Raw genomic sequence first — 12823 nt, forward strand, 5'->3', positions numbered from 1 at the left:
ACTGTGGTTCCATGATATTTAAATTGTTTCTTTCTGGCTGCTTGCAGCACCTTCTCTTTCATCTGGTAATTTTGGAATTTTGCTATTATATTCCTTGGCATTGTCAATTTGGGATCTCTTTCAGGTGGTGATCGGTGGATTCTTTCTATGGTTATTTTCCCTTCTGGTTCTAGGACTTCTGGGCAGTTTTCCTTTATGATTTCCTGAAAGATACTGTCCAGGCTCTTTTTTTCATCATGATTTTCAGGTAGTCCAATAATTTTTAAATTGTCTCTCCTGAATCGATTTTCCAGGTCGGTTGTTTTACTGATGAGGTATTTTACATTTTCATCTATTTTTTCATTTTTTTGTTTCTGTTTGACTGATTCTTGCTCTCTCATAGAGACATTAGTTTCCATTTGTCCAATTCTAGTTTTTAACAGATTGTTTTCTGTTGATTCTTCGATTGGCCAATTGTGTTTTTTAGGGACTTGTTTTCTTCAGTGTATTTTTTTTCCAATTGGCCAATTGTATTTTTGAAGGACTCTTCTACCTCTCTCATTTGACTATTAAAATCCTTCTTGAGCTCTTCTAAGAAGGCTTTTTGGGCTTCAGACCAGTTCATATTCCCTTTTGTTGTTGCAGATGTGGGTTTGTTGACAATGTTGTCCTCTTCAGAATTTCTGTCTTGATCTTCACTCTTCTCATAATATGAATCTATGGTACGTTTCTTTTTACTCATGGTGTTTCTTTATTCCCTGGCCTTTAAAGAGATTGAGCTCTCCTGCTGGGGAACAGAGGGCACTGACCCAAGCTTCTTGTGTTGGGAGCCTAGGTCTTGGTCACTGGCTTTGTGTGCTGGGGCCTCTTATGTTGGCAATTGGAGGCTGTAGGTTTCTGGCAGCTTACCTCGTGTTGGGCTGGAATCAGCAAGGCTGGAACTTTCAGACAATTCTAGGTTTCCTGCTTTTCCTTTCCTTTAGCTTTCTTCAGCTCCTTTTAGATGGGTACTGCAGGGTGTTTATCTGCCTGGGGCCCCTGCAGTGTTGTCTCCCTCGTTTCTGCTAATGCACTGGGAGATTCCTTTGTGGTAGAGTGCGAGGCACCTGGTGGTTTTCTGAGCTGGTTTCCACGGTTCCCCCCCCCACTCACTGAGGCAGTCAGAGGTCCAAGTGTTGGTGTTTGCCTATTCTACCACCTGCACTTCAGGATTTCTTCACAATTGGAGGCTGTAGGGCTCTGACAGCTCACCTGGTGTTGGGATGGAATCAGTGAGGCTGGGGCTTTAGGAAGCCTTTAGGTTGCTTTCTTCATGTTTCAGGTGAATGCTGCAGGGTACTTATCCGCCTGGGGCCCCTTGTATTCTGTCTCCCTTATTTTTGCTGAGGCACTGGGAGACCCATTTGCTGGACAGCTGCACAGCTGCTCCCTGTCTTTCTTCTAGTTTAGTTGTTCCAGGGTTTTTTTCTGGAGTCATAGTTTCTGGGTTTTCAGAGGTTGATAGGGGAGAGTGAGAGCGAGTACCTTTTCACTCCACCATCTTGGCTTCCAGAAGCGGAAGTCGATATGTCTCCTTACATTTAGATATTCATATAGATATCCAAGGAAATATATCCAAGTGTACATTTATATCTATAATCTCCAAGTAGTGTGTGGTGTGTTTGTGTTTGTATTTGTGTGTGTATTTATGTATGTATGTATATAATACATATATGTGTGTATGTATTATGTACATGTATATATATATAAGCTATGTAGAGATAGATATATAGATATTTGAACACAGAATACATGTGTATGTATATATACAAATAGAATGAAAAAGAAAGGAAAGGAATCTAGGTATACTTACCCTTGGTCGATGTTTTATTCACTAAACTAACTTAAAACTCAGTAAACATAGTTGTAATTGCTATATGCTTCTCTCCAAGTCTCTCATAGTAGTGACCTTAGCCCAGGGTCCTTCATGGAGCATGCCAGCTTGCCGGTGAGGTAGGTATCCTAGCAGCCAGAAGAATGTCCTGAGACATGAAGCGCAGATAGCCCACCTCCCAGAGGTAGATGATCTCTCAAACAGGACAGAACTGTGGATGCTGATTTGCCTACTTTTACTTGTTGGTAGAGTCAGTACGGGGCAGTGAATTTGCATTCAGAGCCTGCTTTTGAGTCAGAAAGACATTTGTTTAAATCCTGCTTCTGGCCCAGACCAGCTTCATGGTCACAGAATTAGTCACTTAGTGCCCTGGACAGCTCTCTGCAGATGGATCATAATCTGTTTTGGGTGAAAAATATTTCAAACAATTTAGACTCTCCACATCTGTGATATCATGGGACTGGACCAAAACAAATAAACAATTCTCTGTAATATTCCCTTCCCAAAAAGCCACATAGGTGGTAATTAAAAATTGATTGTTTAGATCAAGAGAGACATGTTTCTCTTCCATTCAGCTCAATTTTGATGCCCTTTGAATTTAGGAAACTTCTTAGGAGGAACTGGCGATATACATTGTTGGGTAAAGTAATTCCAATTTCACAGCCAAGTGACTTGGTCCAACATGTAAAACGTTTGGATTGTACAGGAACAAGATGCTGTTCCTTCCTGAGAAGGGCTGCTGCATTTATAGCTGACATTTCTTTAGGCAGTAATGTCTGCAGAGTTTTATGGGCATTCTTTCACTTGAACCTCATAATAACCCTGGAGCGTAGGGACTACAGAAATTTATTCCTTCACCCATTCACTTATTCTATAACCATTTATTGAGTGCCTACTATGTGCCAGGCATTGAGGATATTAAGACAAAATGAAAAATAGTCCCTACCCTCAAGGAGCTTATATTCTCTTGTGGCAAATAACAGGGCTACAGATAAGGGAAAACAAAATATTGATAAGATAAATACAAAGGAATTTATTGGGGAGAGGATGAGAGGCAGCTATAAACAATTAGTGTGAAAAGGAAAGCCTTCTAAGAGATGGAAAATTGAGTTGAGCTTTGAAGGAGGATAATAATTCCAGGGGGGAAGGGAGAGTAGGAAGGAAGAATAGCCTGTGAAAAGGAATGGAGATAGGAGGCATTGACTGGAATAGCTAGCAGACTAGTTTGGCAGGAACAGATTGTGCATTAAACAGAATAAGTTTTGCTAAGCCTGGAAAGGTAGGTGGGAGCCATATTGTGAAGGCATTTTTACTCCCATTTCATAAATGAAGCACCAGTGAAGTGGAGGCAATAATTATAAAAGAATATAAAGAGTGGAGAGGCAATAATTGTACTAGTTTCCCTACCTAAGCCCGTGTTTGGATTATTCTGTTCAGTTTGTTGATTTACATTTTAGGAAGGAATTCATCTAGAAAATGGGAATCATTATGCTTGCATTCCATTCTTCTTAGAACTATTACAAAAATCAGTTCGATTTCAGCAGCTAGAGGCCCATGTTCAAATCTTATCTTAGAGCCTCATTATCTGCATGACCTTGGGCAAGTCCCTTAACCTTTCTCAGTGTTAGTTTCCTTTCCCATAAAATGGGGATAAAATAGCACCTACCTCATAGAATTGTTTGTGAGAATCAAATAAGTTAATATATATAAAGTATTTGATAACAGTAAAAAGCTTTATAAATTCTGGATATTATTATTATTATTAATTCAATAAATATTTGCCAAATGTCTACTATATCCAAGGCAATTTAAGTATTCAAAAAATGACAAATAAGAGAGAAATTTGTCATAGTCCCTTCCCTCAGGAAGTTGACATATTACTGAAGTGATATGAAATGTACACATTTAAGTAATAAGATTCTTATGGAGCAAAAGTCTGATTCAGACAAAATGGTCTAGGTGGGAGAAAACTTTCAGAGAGAAGGATAAGAAATCAAATGAGAGATAAAACCTGACATATCTGAGTGTGCCTTGGGGAATTCCTCTTCCCACCAAAAGTCCCCAGTTCTGAGTTCTGATGGAGCAGTTTAGCCCTAAGGGAACTTGACAAGGGGAATCCTGCCTTTCTCAGATCCTCTGACCCATTTAGCTTTGGCGCATGTGTATGATCCCCCCTAAAAGGGATTAATAAGGTTCTCTAGAATGTTTCTCAATGCGTAAAGTAGTAGCCACTCAAATATAGGACAGCAATATATTTCCTTCACCATAAGAAATTCTTTAAACACAAAAGACTCATAAATTTACGTTGACTGATACTTAAAATGTGAAACAGCTATACACAACAAAGGCTCCTAGGAGCTCATAAACAGATGCAGAAAATATAAGAGCCACTATAAAGGACTCATAGAAGCCTGTCGCCTCCACCTCCAGACTTCCTGGACACTTGTGGAGCTGCTAAGCAGATTTTCCTTCCCCTCAGTCTGGATTGTTGGATTGTTTGAGTACTAGCTCACTCAAGGTCAGCATCATCTGGCTAGTTAGACACAATGACTTGTACCTCTTGCTGGACAACCAGAATTCTGGTCTCTCCATGACTCCAGACCTCTGGATGTATTAATGTATCAGCCAAGTTTAGGAGAATTCATCTCAGATCACTCTTCAGTCACCTATGCACAGTGCAAGAAACACAGAGCAGAAGAGGCAGCTTGAGACTTGACATTGAGGTTCAGGCTCACTTACAGTAGCACATGAATTTCATCATCCTACAAGATCACATTAGCTCTGAAACTCACACCTCCTCAGGACCTTCTTCCCCTGGGGTCTTTCTCTCCTACCTCTGATTGGAGAGGGTAGAGGAAGTGGAGAACTCTTCCCAAGCCCACCATTTAAGGAGGGCACCCAGGTCAGCCATCTCATCATTTCCCATCCATTTGGCTACAGTTCTCTGGACTTCATCTTGTCCCAGCACTGGATACTCTCTGTCCCTTTCCCTTCTATTTTTTAGCTTATTTTTATGTATTGTCTTCCCCCATTAGATTGTTAGTTCCCTAAGGATAGGGGCTGTCTTTTACCTTTCTTTCTATCACCCGGACTTAGCACTGTACCTGCCAAATAGTAGGTCTCTCTCTCTCTCTCTCTCTCTCTCTCTCTCTCTGTCTTCGTCTCTCTCTCTCTGTTTCTCTATCCCTGTCTCTCTGTCTCTGTCTCTGTCTCTCTCTGTCTCTGTCTCTCTCTCTCTCCCTGTCTCTTTCTCTGTCGCTCTCTCTCTCTTATCAACAACTTATGTCTTCCACTACAAAAGAAATGCTTAGAACACAAAAGACTCTAAGTTCATGGTGTGCACCCTCTCAAACTATTCCCCTAACTTCTACTTGCCCCGGTAAGCTAGTTTCCCTAAGGACAGTTACTGCATTTCCCCCTGTGTGGATCCTGCGTATCTGGCAGATGTTTTTATTTGCTCTTATAGCTCATGAGCCCTTACACAAGCACCAGTGTTCTTGTGCTTCTCTTCATGATTATCATTTGATATCAATTAGTCATCTAAGCTTAATTAGCTTTTGGTTAAGGGTATTTACTAAGGTAACAGAAGATAAATTGGCAGAAAACATCTACTTCCAAAGCCTTTGACCCTCTAATACCAGTACAGATAGAGTTCCAGGCAAAGTGAGCTCAAGCTTAGAAAGCATCTATGATGAAGGGGTAACTCTAAATTCTCAGTTACTGTAATATCGTCTTTCCTCTTCACGGATTGTGCTCATGCAGTTCCCCTTAAGCATAGAGAAGGATCAATTCCTTCTAGTCATGGAACTGTTTTTCCTCAGTGTGCCCCAGCTGTCTTAGGCAGACTCTGTTGTCAGCTATTCCAGACATGCCATCAGGACACTGATGGGAATTTAAAATCCTCTGGATCCTACAAAGCTCTCAAAGTCCTTGGTGTAGGGGGAAGGATGAATATAATGCTCATTCATCACTATGAATGATGTCCTTCGCAACAGCTCAGCTAAAATGTTTCTGCTTTTTGTTTTCTGACAGACATTTGAATAATGCTTAAGTGTGACCCATCTGGATGATTGTATTTATTTATTTAGGGAGACAATTGAGGTTAAGTGACTTGTTCAGGGTCACTCAGCCAGTAAGTGTCTGAGGCTGGATTTGAACTTAGTTCCCTCCTGACTCCAGGGCTGCTGCTCTATATACTGTGCCACTTAGGGGCCTCTAGCTTCATGGTTTTATACAAAAACTCACAGGGCATGGTGGAGTTTATTCAACCAATACAAACATATTTCTTATGTACTTACTTGACTGATTGATTGTATAGATCCAACCATGTTAATCCCCTATTCAATAAACTCTAGTGAGTCATCACCTACAAGGTGAAATATTAAAAAAAAAAAAAAGAAGCCTTTTATAACCTGGTCCTTTTCTACCTTTCCATCTTTTTACATTTTACTCCATAAAATCTGTGACCTGGTGACTGGCTCCTTGCTAATCCTCTCACAAAACATGTCATCTCTAGACTACATGAATTTTCATTGGCTATCTCTCATCCCCAGAACTCTCTCCTCATCTGCCTCTTGGCTTCCCTAATTTTCCTCAAATCTCAGCTCGAGTCCCACTTTCTCCGAGAAGCCTTTTCCTTTTCTGATCTTCCTTAATTACAGTGCCTTCTTTCTAAGACTGCAAACTCTTCCATTAATCATGTGAAGCTTTTTACAACCTTAGCCTTTCCAGTCTTTCTCGGCTTATTACTACTATTTGCACATACTCACTCTACAGTATAGACATACAAGCCTGCTTGTTGCTCCTCACATATAATGCTTCATCTTCTGTCTTCATGCCTTTGCCTTGACTATCTCCCATGTTCTCCCAATTCCTTTCCTCCTCACCTCCAACTCTTAGAATCCCTGGTCTCTTTCAAGACCAAGAGACCTCCCTCTACCCCTAGGTGCCAGTCTCTTCTCTAGTTACCTTACCTCTACTCTGTATTTATTTTGTGTAAGTGAGGATTGGACTCCTTGGTGGTAAACTGGTCAATATCCTGAGTGGTCCAGTCTCTCCTTACATATTCATGTGTATATGGTTTCTCATTTGGAATATAATTTCCATGAGGGTAGGAATATTCTGTATTTGTCTCTAGGTCCATAGTAGCTAGCAGAGAACCTGGAACACAGTAAATAATTAACAAATGTTTGTTGATTGGTTGGTTGATTTCAAACTCCTATAAAAGAAAGACCATGTCTTATGATTCTTTTCATGCTTTCTATTGCTTAATTAAGGTGCCCACACCCAAATAAAACTGAACACATTTTTGATCAATGAATAAATAGGTAAATGTGTGTGAGTGAAGGTTGTAACTCTCCATAAAAGGGACAATGCTTAATTTAATCAATACCCCACCTCAAACAATGATTATTTTTTTCCAATGTAAAGTAGAACACTAATTTATATCGCTAATACCTTGGATGGTAATACGGAGTTAAGCCAAATTTACCAGACACCTCAGCTCAGCTGAAGCCTAAAGGAAGTAAGATCTCATGTGTTTTCATACTGTTTTCTGGCTATGGGAATCCCACACATCCACCCAGGGATTCCAGTAGAGGATTCAGCCCTAACCTAGCATAAGGGATGCAGGAATAAAGCTAGCCAGGACAGATTTTAAAAGGACACTGAAAGCCATAGACCTCCGGAATTGGAATTTTGTCAGGGCAGGGATTTGTAAAGGTAGTTTGTGGTGAACAGAATGACCTTAATTATCCTTCAAGTCCTTTATTGAATTGGCTATGTTGTGTTTGGGATCAGATCTGTAATTTCATCATCATGGGGTAGGAGTTCTTAAGCATTTTGGTGTTACAAATTGGCATTTGTGAAGTTTATGGACCTTTTGGCATTCTGCTGAAGCTTGTGGACCCCTTCTCATGTATGTTCTCTAATATTTTCAAATGTATAAAATACATAAAATCATAAAGGAAATCAATTATATTGAAATATATTTATCAATTTTTAAAATACTAAGTTCATAGAATCCAGGCTATGAAACCTTGGCATAAGCAACTCAGTGAAGAAATAAGGACTTCAGGCTTCTACCCACTCTTCAATTTATAGTCTTGGAAGGTAGTCTGGAGTACTTAGATTAAGTCACTTGCACAGGGTCCCACAATCAATATGTGCCAGAGGTAGGATTTGAACACAGGTCTTCCTGACACTGAGGTCAGTTATTCCTCCATTCTAATCCTTTATTCCATGCTGCCTCTCTCTTTGTTGTATATGTATATGTCTTGTATTGCATATGTATATATTTGTATTACATATGTCTATCTATCCATCCATCTATCTTTCTATCTGAAAAGGCTGGGTGTGGGAGAAATGTGCCTACATGTATCCATTAAACTGTCATCAGGAGTGTCTAAAATGTAGAAAGGTAAACAGGAGAAGAGATGCCCAGAAATTCACAGAAGATAAAATCTAAGAATGGAGCCATGACCTCAGACATCTACACAAATCCACGTGTAAGCAACGAGCGATTTAAACTGGAGATCCTAATGTAAGGAGGCATGCTTAAGCTTGTAGATATCACTGAGACTTGGTGGGATAGGAATCATAACCAGAATAAGGCTCTAAAAGGATGTGTTTTATTCAGAAGAACTAAGGCTGGTTCAGAAAAGGGTCAGGGAGGAGGGAAAGCACTATATATTAAGCAGATATACTGCAGTCAGGAAATCCAAGGACCAGAGAGGGGAAGCATGGTGGGGAGCATTTGGGTGAAAATCAATTAAGGTAGGAGCAGACACAATATTGTCTTAGAAAATGCCTCAGACCACCCAGAAAGAGAAGGGAAATAAATAAGGCATTTGGAAAACAGATTGAAAACCTGGCCTAGAGACACAATATAGTGATGATAGAGGAACTCAGTTAACCAGACATAAGCTAGGACTGTCAAAAGCAGAGCAGCTTGGGTTATCACTTTAATGGAAATTTCATTCTTCAAAAGGTGGGGGGAACAACAAGGGAGATTTCTATTCTGGATGAGTCTCCCTAACAAAGGAGAACTAGCTGATAGACTTGAAATGTCAGGAACCTGTGGGTGGGGGTAGGTAGGAGTGGGGAAGTAGCCAATTCATCTTAGATTTTGATTCTAAATGGGAAATCTAGGTGATGTTAGGCAGGAGATTTGTTATACAGAACTGAGCTCTAGTAAGAGATTAGGGCTAGATAGATTTAGAAGTCATCTATGTAGAGATGGTCATTGAATTGATGGGAACATATGAGATCACCAAAGAAGAGTGTGTAAAGTAGGCCAAGTGTCCAGGACATAGCCTTGGCAATATCTAGGAGGTATAGATGATGAACCTGCAAAGGAGTAGTCAGGCAGGTGGGAAAAGAACCCAGGAGAGATGAGCCTAAGGGAGGAGAGAGTGTTCAGGAAGAAGGGGGCATTTGTGTCACAAGCTAAAGAAAGGACAAGAAGGATATGGACAAGACATGATCTAATACAGGAAATATGGCTACTCTGCTCAAGAAACTTCATTGCCTTCCCATTGCCCTTAGAATAAAATGTTAAATCCTTTTTTGACATTTAAAAACCTTTCACAATCTGGCCCCAGTTATTCTTTCCAGGCCTTCTTCCCATTTACCCTGTACTCTAGACAAACTGGCCTACTTTGTGTTCCTTATCCGTTATAGTCCATTTCTCCCCTTTGTGACAGTGACTGGCTGTCCCTCAATCCTGGAACAGTCTTCCTCCTCTTTCTTCTTAGACCCTTATTTCCCTTCAAAGCTCAGTTCAAAGCCACCACTTTCAAGAGGCATTTCCTGTTTCTCCCAGTTGTCCATTTTTCCTTTCTATTTTGTGTCTTGAATTTGCTTATCTGTAAACATTCAATTCCATTGCATTCCATAAACATTTATTAAGTGCCTACTATATGCCAAGCACTGGACTAAACACTGGAGTTACAAATAAGAAAAAAAAAATAGTTCCTCCTCTCAATGAGATTACCATCTAATGAGGGAGGGCAACACCGAAAAGGAAGCTAGAAGTGGAGAAGGGAGAACACCAGGGGGTATCTGGTTCCATAGAGCTCAAACCGAGTTGCAGATGAAAAGTGGAGAGTGAGATGGAAATCCCAAATCCCTGTCCCTCTGTAAAGGAAAGGAGTTGAGTAGCCCATCCTCCAGCCTTCCCATAAGAAGTGGGGTGCTGAGGGAGGTGGGAAAATGTTGACTATTCAAAGCTAGGTTAAATAGCTTCATGAAGAAATTTTAAGTGATGGGCTCACTTTGGGAGGGGCATTCTTGTATTCATCCCTGACCCCCATTTTTCCCAGCAACCTGCAAGCTCCCTAAAAGCAGGGCTGGTCTTTTGTATTCACATCCTCAGCACCTTGCACAGTGTCTAGAACAGAGGAGCTGTTTGGCTATAGTTTTCGATCAGTTGGTCGGCTGGCATCCATTAGGTTGTGATCTCCTTGAGGACAATAGGTTTACTGACTGACTGGCACATATGAAAAAAATCAGGAAATATCACAGAATAGAAGTGCACTCTAAGAACCTGGAAGGAAGGGGAGATCATTCTCTGTTGGGGAGATCAGGGAAAACTTTAGGTAATGTAACCTAAGGGAAAATAAGTTTTCCTCCACCTCTACCTGTTAGTAGATTTTGGATCATAGAATTTACAGCTTCAAGAAATAACTTCATAGATCAATTTGTTGCATCATTTCAGTCATGTCTGACTCTCCCTCACCCAATTTGGGGCTTTCTTGGCAAAGATACTGGAAAGGTTTGCCATTTCCTTCTTCAGCTCATTTTGTATATGGGGAAATTGAGGCAAACAGGGTTAAGTGACTTGTCTAAAGTCACACAGCTAGCAAGTATCTGAGGCTGGATTTGAACTCAGCTCCTCCTGATGGCCAGTGCTTTTTCTACTATGCCATCTAGTGTCCCCTTCATAGATCAATTAATCCAACTCAAGTATTTGACAGATGAAGAAACTGAGGCCCAGAGGGGTTATGTGATTTGCCCAATGAAATACAAATCATAAGGATTAGGACCAGGATTCAAATCCAGGCCCTCTGACTACAATTCCTACACCCTCTTCGCCATTTTATGTTGTCTTACTACTTTAAAGAAAAAGGCACCTCTGTTGGGCCTTAAAGGAAAAGAGGGATTTCTGTAAGTAGAGTTACCTTTCAGGCATGGGTCAACCCAGGTAAACACAGGGAGGAGGATGGGGGAAGAATCATTTAAAGATTTCATATTTACTACCAGACAATCAGTTCCTTGACATTCTATCGTTTGTTACACTTCTTTGCTGGCCAGGAGACAGTGATTCTCTGATGGCTGGTGCTGAGCCACTCAAGGGAAAAATCTCCATGGTGAAGGCATCTGTCATCAAAAGAAAAATCCAAATGCTTTCTTCCACTCATAAAAATTTAATGAACAAAATATTAGAGTTTTATTTGAATGGAGGCTAATCACGACCACATGAGTTGGCAGGATCGAAATCCACAGCTACTCTCCTTTGGAAGCACTTGATCCAATTATCATTTTTCAATCAGTGTTAGTCAAAAAGTCAACACACATTTATTAAGAACCAACTATATGCCAAGCATGATGCTTCACTATGGACATACCAAGAATGGAAAAATATTCCTTATCTTCATGGAGAACACATGAGATGGCTGACATGAAACTGGACCTACACACCAAACGTCTTCTTTGGGGAGCCAGTGTAGTATAGCATATGTCATTCTGTGCATAAATTTATGAAGACCTGGATTCAAATTATGCCACTTAGCCACAATTTCTTTCACTTGTGAATTAAGAGTAGTAATAACATTTACCTTACAGAGTAGTGAGGAGGATAAAATGAAATAATGGATGTAAAGCATTCTGCAAATCTTAAGCACTATATACAAGTTAACAATTTTTTGTATGAAAGAACTCTGAAAAAAAAGATGGCACACAAGCAAAATATACTGAACAGAGAGTCATCAGGCCTGTATTTGAATCTCTACTGTGCCACTTGCTACCTATGTTGCATTGGGAATGTCACTTCAACTTTCTGGCCTGTTTCTTCATGAACAAAACAAGGGTTTAGATTAGATGATTTCTAAGGTCCTTCCCAACACAAGAACTATGATTGCATGTTTTGGAAAATTAAAGGGCTTAGAAGGAAAGGGATAAAAACTAATTCTTTCCCCCAAGTAGCAGCTCCATGATAATAATAGAAATTTAATCAACATTATGTTTCCAAAAGCATTTCTATCACAGCCCTATTTTACAGATGAGAAAACTGAGTGAAAAAAGGCTAAGTGATTCTCCCAAAGTCACATAGCTAGTGCTAAGTTGTCTTTTCTTTTGTATCCTTTGAATGAGGACAGGGCTGAATTATAGAGCCTTCTGGTCTATTTGTACCTTAGATGATTGGTGATCATTGGTCCATGATGGCATGACCCACAGATGCTTGTTTGAGACTCCATTTTTACCTGAGAATAATAAATTTCACTGGCTTCAACAAGATGGCTTGCCCTTGGGGAAATTAAATTTTGATGGGGGATAGTGGAGAGAGGAAAGGCTGAGAGATAACAGAAAGAGGAAAAAGGAGAAAAAGGAAGAAAAGATAGATAAGCCATGTCATGCAAGGTTGTGTGGCATGGTAGGAATAATGCTAAAGTTAGGAGAAATCTGGTTTCAGACCTTGCTAGATTTCAATTCTATTTCCGAAACTTCCTAGTTCTGTTAATAAGTCTTTCTGAGTGATAGTTTCCTCATCTTGAAATTGTGAAAAATAATATATGCAGTCTCTACCTTCCAGGGTTGTTGTGGAGATCAAATAAAATAACTGATGAAATGTGCTTTGTCCAATTTCAAGTCCTTGTTTGCACAGTTTCCCTCCCATTATGCTTATGCTCCTTGAGATTAGGGATTGTGTTTTTGTTTATTTGCTTTTGTTTTTCTTTCCCCTTTCTTTGAATT

The sequence above is a fragment of the Phascolarctos cinereus genome, unplaced genomic scaffold (assembly GCF_003287225.1).
Source record: "Phascolarctos cinereus isolate Bilbo 61053 unplaced genomic scaffold, phaCin_HiC Scaffold_3;HRSCAF=262, whole genome shotgun sequence".
NCBI classification, from domain to species: domain Eukaryota; kingdom Metazoa; phylum Chordata; class Mammalia; order Diprotodontia; family Phascolarctidae; genus Phascolarctos; species Phascolarctos cinereus.